Source organism: Schistocerca gregaria, unplaced genomic scaffold (assembly GCF_023897955.1).
Source record: "Schistocerca gregaria isolate iqSchGreg1 unplaced genomic scaffold, iqSchGreg1.2 ptg000229l, whole genome shotgun sequence".
NCBI classification, from domain to species: domain Eukaryota; kingdom Metazoa; phylum Arthropoda; class Insecta; order Orthoptera; family Acrididae; genus Schistocerca; species Schistocerca gregaria.
In genome coordinates, this window is record NW_026061748.1 from 2,533,987 (window position 1) to 2,541,084 (window position 7,098).

Genomic DNA, 7,098 nt, shown 5'->3' on the forward strand with positions numbered 1-7,098 from the left:
CGATCTGACATTAAGTCGATTCGATAGCAAATGACGAAAACGGGCAGATTTCTTAGGATTTTTTTTACATATGAACACTTTTCGCATTCTCCCGTGCAACGGGGCTGCTAGTCTTCCATGCAAAATCTTAAGGTCCTAGCTCATGTCCAAGGCACCTAAGCCGGCTAAAAAGTTAAAATCGTTAACTAAAACTTGAATTGTACTGCTTCTTATTGGCTATTACATCAACATAGAAGCTTCTTCTGTGGTCTACTATGGTGCTTTTAGTCTCTCCGCATTCCACGGCACGCGACATAGCTTTGCACACCATAAATGCAACCGTTTCAGAGAGAAGAGTGGCCAATGTGACGATCTGACAATAAGTCAATTCGATAGCAAATGACGAAAATGAGAGGATTTCTTAGGTTTTTACTACATTCGAACTCTTTTCACATTCTCCCGTGCAACGTGACTGTTAGTCCTCTCTTCATGCAAAATATTAAGGTCCTACCTCATGTTCAAGGCACCAAATCCGGCTAAAAATTCAAAAATCGATAGCTAAATTTGAGTTCTACTGCTTCTTACTGGCTATAACATCAACATAGAAGCTTCTTCTGTGTTCTACTATGGTGCTTTTAGTGTCTCCGCATATCGCAGCACGCAACATGGCTTTGCACACGATAAATGTAACCGTTTCAGAGAGAAGAGCGGCCAATATGACGATCTGATATAAAGTCGCATCGATAGCAAATGACGCAAACGGATGGATTTCTTAGGTTTTTACTACATATGAACTCTTTTCACATTCTCCCGTGCAACGTGGCTGCTAGTCCTCCATTCATACAAATTCTTAAGGTCCTAGCTCATGTCCAAGGCACCAAAGCTGTCTAAAATGTCAAAAATCGATAACTAAACTTGAATTGTACTGCTTCTTACTGGCTATTACATCAACTTAAAAGTTTTATCTGTGTTCTACTGCGGCGCTTTTAGTGTCTCCGCATATCGCAGCACGCGACATAGCTTTGCATAGATAAATGTAAACATTTCAGAGAGACGAGCAGCCAATGTGACGATTTGATATTAAGTCAATTCAACAGCAAATGACGAAAACTCGCGGATTTCTTAGATTTTAACTACATTTGAACACATTTCACATTCTCCCGTGCAACGTGGCTGCTAGTCCTCCCTTCATACAAATTCTTAAGGTCCTAGCTCATGTCCAAGGCACCAAAGCCGGCTAAAAAGTCAAAAATAGATAACTAAAACTTGAATTGTTATGCCTCTTAGTGCTTTTTACATCAACTTACAAGCTACTTCTGTGTTCTACTATGGTACTTTTAGCGTCTGCGCATTCCGCAGCACGCCACATAGTTTTGCACACGATAATTGTAACCGTTTCATTGAGAAGAGCGGCCAATGTGACGATCTGACATTAAGTCGATTCGATAGCAAATGACGAAAACGAGTGGATTTCTTAGGCTTTTAATACATTCGATCACTTTCCACATTCTCACGTGCAACGTGGCTGCTAGTCTTCCCTTCATGCAAAATCGTAAGGTCCTAGCTAATGTACAAGGCACCAAAGCCGCCTAAAAATTTAAAAATCAATCACTAAAACTTAAATTTTACTGCTCCTTACTGGCAATTACATCAACTTAGAAGCGTCTTCTGTGTTGTACTATGGGGCTTTTGGTGTCTCCGCATTCCTCAGCACGCGACATAGCTTTGCACACGATAAATTTATCAATTTCAGAGAGAAGTGCGGCCGATGTGACGACCTGACATTATGTCGATTCGATAGCAAATGACGAAAACAGGCGGGTTTCTTAGGTTTCTACTACATATGAACTCATTTTACATTCTCCCGCGCAACGTGGCTGCTAGTCCTCCCTTCATGCACAATCGTAAGGTCCTGGCTCATGTCCAAGGCACCAAACCCGTATAACATGTCAAAAATCAAAAACTAAACTTGAATTGTACTGCTGGTTACTGGCTATTACATCAACTTAGAAGCTTCTTCTGTGTTGTAATGTGGTGCTTTTAGAGTCTCCGCATATCGCAGCACGTGACATAGCTTTGCACACCATAAATGAAACCGTTTCGGAGAGAAGAGCGGCCAATGTGACGATCTGACAATAAGTCAATTGGATACAAATGACGAAAACGGACGAATATCTCATGTTTTTACTACATATGAACACTTTTCACTTTCTCCCGTGCAACGTGACTGCTAGTCCTCCATTTATGCAAAATCGTAAGGTCCTAGCTCATGTCCTAGGCACCAAAGCCGGCTAAAAATTTAAAAATCGATCACTAAACCTTAAATTGTACTGCTTCTTACTGGTTATTACATCAACTTAGAAGCTCCTTCTGTGTTCTACTATGGTGCTTTTAGTGTCTCCAAATTTCGCAGCACGCAACATAGCTTTCCACGCGATAAATGTAACTGTTTCAGAGTGAAGAACGGCCAATGTGACGATCTGATATAAAGTCGCATCGATAGCAAATGACGCAAACGGACGGATTTCTTAGGTTTTTACTACATATGAACACTTTTCACATTCTCCCGTGCAACGTGGCTGCTAGTCCTCCCTTCATACAAATTCTTAAGGTCCTAGCTCATGTCCAAGGCACCAAAGCCGGCCAAAAAGTCAAAAGTCGATAAATAAAACTTGAATTGTTATGCTTCTTACTCTTTATTACATCAAATTAGAAGCTACTTCTGTGTTCTACTATGGTACTTTCAGTTTCTGCGCATTCCGCAGCACGCCACATAGTATTGCACACGATAAATGTCACCGTTTCATAGAGAAGAGCGGCCAATGTGACGATCTGACATTAAGTCGATTCGATAGCAAACGACGAAGACGAGCGGATTTCTTAGGTTTTTAATACATTCGATCACTTTTCACATTCTCCCGTGCAACGTGGCTGCTAGTCCTCCCTTCATACAAATTCTTAAGGTCCTAGCTCAGTCCAAGGCACCAAAGCCGTCTGAAAAGTCAATAATCGATAACTAAAACTTGAATTGTTATGCCTCTTAGTGTTTTTTACATCAACTTAGAAGCTACTCCTGTGTTCTACTATGGTACTTTTAGTGTCTGCGCATTCCGCTGTACGCCACATAGTTTTGCACACGATAAATGTAACCATTTCATAGAGAAGAGTGGCCAATGTGACGATCTGACATTATGTCGACTCGATAGCAAATGACGAAAACGTGCGAATTTCTTAGGTTTATACTACATTCGATCACTTTCCACTTTCTCACGTGCAACGTGGCTTGTAGTCCTCCCTTCATGCAAAATCTTAAGGTCCTAGCTCACTCCAAGGCACCAAAGCCCGCTAAACAGTCAAAAATCGATAAATAAACTTGAATTCTACTGCTTCTTACTGGCTATTACATCAACTTAGAAACTTCTTCTTTGTTCTACTATGGTGCTTTAAGTGTCTCCGCATATCGCAGCACGCAACATAGCTTTGCACACGATAAATGTAACCGTTTCAGAGAGAAGAACGGCCAATGTGACGATCTGACATTAAGTCGATTCGATAGCAAATGACGAATACGGGCGGATCTCTTAGGTTTTTACTACATATGAAAACTTTTCACATTCTCCGGTACAACGTGGCTGATAGTCCTCCCTTCATGCAACATCGTAAGGTCCTAGCTCATGTCCAAGGCATCAAAGCTGACTAAAAAGTCAAAAATCGTTAACTAAAGCTTGAATTGTACTGCTTCTTATTGGCTATTACATCAACTTAGAAGCTTCTTCTGTGGTCTAGTATGGTGCTTTTAGTGTCTCCGCGTTCCGCAGCACGCGACATAGCTTTTCACACGTTAAATGTAACCGTTTCAGAGAGAAGAGCAGCCAATGTGACGATTTGATATTAAGTCAATTCGACAGCAAATGACGAAAACTAGCGGATTTCTTAGATTTTTACTACATTTGAACACATTTCACATTCTCCCGTGCAACGTGGCTGCTAGTCCTCCCTTCATACAAATTCTTAAGGTCCTAGCTCAGTCCAAGGCACCAAAGCCGTCTAAAAACTCAAAAATCGATAACTAAAACTTGAATTGTTATGCCTCTTAGTGTTTTTTACAACAACTTAGAAGCTACTTCTGTGTTCTACTATGGTACTTTTAGTGTCTGCGCATTCCGCAGCACGCCACATAGTTTTGCACACGATAAATGTAACCGTTTCATAGAGAAGAGCGGCCAATGTGACGATCTGACATTAAGTCGATTCGATAGCAAATGACGAAAACGAGCGGATTTCTTAGATTTATACTACATTCGATCACTTTTCACTATCTCACGTGCAACGTGGCAGCTAGTCCTCCCTTCATGCAAAATCTTAAGGTCCTAGTTTAGTCCAAGGCACCAAAGCCCGCTAAAAAGTCAAAAATCGATAAATAAACTTGAATTGTACTGCTTCTTACTGGCTATTACATCAACTTAGAAGCTTCTTCTGTGTTATACTGTTGTGCTTTTAGTGTCTCTGCGTTCCGTAGCACGCGACATAGATTTGCACACAATAAATGTAACCGTTTCAGAGAGAAGAGCGGCCAATGTGACGATCTGACATTAAGTCGATTCGATAGCAAATGACGAAAGAGGGCGGATTTCTTATGGTTTTCGTACATATGAACACTTTTCACATTCTCCCGTACAACGTGGCTGCTAGTCCTCCCTTCATAGAAATTCGAAAGGGCCTAGCTCATGTCCAAGGCACTACAGCCGGCTAATAAGTTTATAATCGATAGCTAAAACTATTATTTTACTGCTTCATACTGGCTATTCCATCAACTTAGAAGCTTCATCTGTGATCTACTATGGGGCTTTTAGTGTTTCCGCATATAGCAGCACGCGACATAGCTTTGCACACGACAAATGTAACCGTTTCAGAGAGAAGAGCGGCCAATGTGACGATCTGACATTAAGTCGATTCGACATCAAATGACGAAAACGGGCGGATTGGTAGGTTTTTACTACATATGAACACTATTCACATTCTCCCGTGCAACGTGGCTGCTAGTCCTTCCTTCATGCAAATTCTTAAGGTCCTAGCTCAGTCCAAGGCACAAAAGCCGTTTAAAAAGTCAAAAATCGATAACTAAAACTTGAATTGTTATGCCTCTTAGCGTATTTTTACATCAACTTAGAAGCTACTTCTGTGTTCTACTACGGTACATTTAGTGTCTGCGCATTCCGCAGCACGCCACATAGTTGTACACACGATAAATGTAACCGTTTCATAGAGAAGAGCGGCCAATGTGACGATCTGACATTAATTCGATTCGATAGCAAATGACGAAAACGCTCGGATATCTTAGGTTTTTTTTTTACATATGAACACTTTTCACATTCTCCCGTACAACGTGGCTGCTAGTCCTCCATGCAAAATCGTAAGTTCCCAGCTCATGTCCAAGGCACCAAAGCCGGCTAAAAAGTCAAAAATCGTTAACTATAACTTGAATTGTACTGCTTCTTATTGGCTATTACATCAACTTAGAAGCTTCTTCTGTGTTCTACTATGGTGCTTGTACAGTCTCCGCATTCCGCAGCACGAGACATAGCTTTGCACAAGATAAATTTAACCGTTTCAGACAGAAGAGCGGCCAGTGTGACGATCTGACATTAAGTCGATTCGATAGCAAATGACGAAAACGGTCGGATTTCTTAGGTTTTTACTACATATGAACAACTTTCACGTTCTCCCGTGCATCGTGGCTGCTAGTCCTCCCTTCATACAAAATAGTAAGGTACTAGCTCATTTCAAAGGCACCAAAGCCAGCTTAAAAGTCAAAAATAGATAAATAAAACTTGAATTGTACTGTTTCTTACTGGTTATTACATCAACTCAGAAGCTCCTTCTGTGTTCTACTATGGTGCTTTTAGTGTCTCCGAATTCCGCATCACGCGACATTGCTTTGCACACGATAAATGTCACCGTTTCAGAGGGAAGAGCGGCCAATGTGACGATCTGACATTAATACGATTCGATAGCAAATGACGAAAACGGGCGGATTTCTTAGGTTTTTACTACATATGAACACCTTTCACGTTCTCCCGTGCATCGTGGCTGCTAGTCCTCCCTTCATACAAAATAGTAAGGTACTAGCTCATTTCCAAGGCACCAATGCCAGCTTAACAGTCAAAAATAGATAAATAAAACTTGAATTGTACTGTTTCTTACTGGTTATTACATCAACTTAGAAGCTCCTTCTGTGTTCTACTATGGTGCTTTTAGTGTCTCCGCATTCCACAGCACGCGACATAGCTTTGCACACGTTGAATGTAACAGTTCAGAGAAAAGAGCGGCCAATGTGACCATCTGACATTAAGTCGATTCAATAGCAAATAACCAAAGAGGGGCGGATTTATTAGGTTGTTACTACTTACGAAAACTTTTCACATTCGCCCGTTTAACGTGGCTGCTAGTCCTCCCTTCATAGAAAGTCTTAAGGTCCTAGCTTATGTCCAAGTAACCAAAGGCGGCTAAAAAGTCAATAACCGATAGCTAAAACTATTACTTTACTGCTTCTTACTGCCTATTACATCAACTTAGAAGCTTCTTCTGTTTTCTACTATGGTGCTTTTAGATTCTCCGCATTCCGCAGCACGGTACATATCTTTGCACACGATAAACGTAACCGTTTCAGAGAGAAGAGCGGTCAACGTGACGATATGATATTGAGTCGATTCGATAGCAGATGACGAAAACAGGCAGATATCTTAGGTTTTTACTACATGTGAACACTTTTTACATTCTCCCGTGCAACGTGGCAGGTAGGCGTCCCTTCATGCAAAATCTTAACGTCCTAGCTCATGTCCAAGGCACCAGAGCCAGCTCAAAAGTCAAAAATCGATAACTATACTTAAATTGTACTGCTTCTTACTGGCATTTACATCAAATTAGAAACTTCTTCTCTGTTCTTTTATGGTGCTTTTGTGTCTCTGCATTCCGCAGCACTCAACATAGCTTTGCACATGATAAATTTAACCGTTTCAGACAGAAGAGCGGCCAATGTGACCATCTGAATTTAATTCGATAGGAAATGACGAAAACGGGCGGATTTCTTACGTTTTTGCTACATATGAACAATTTTCA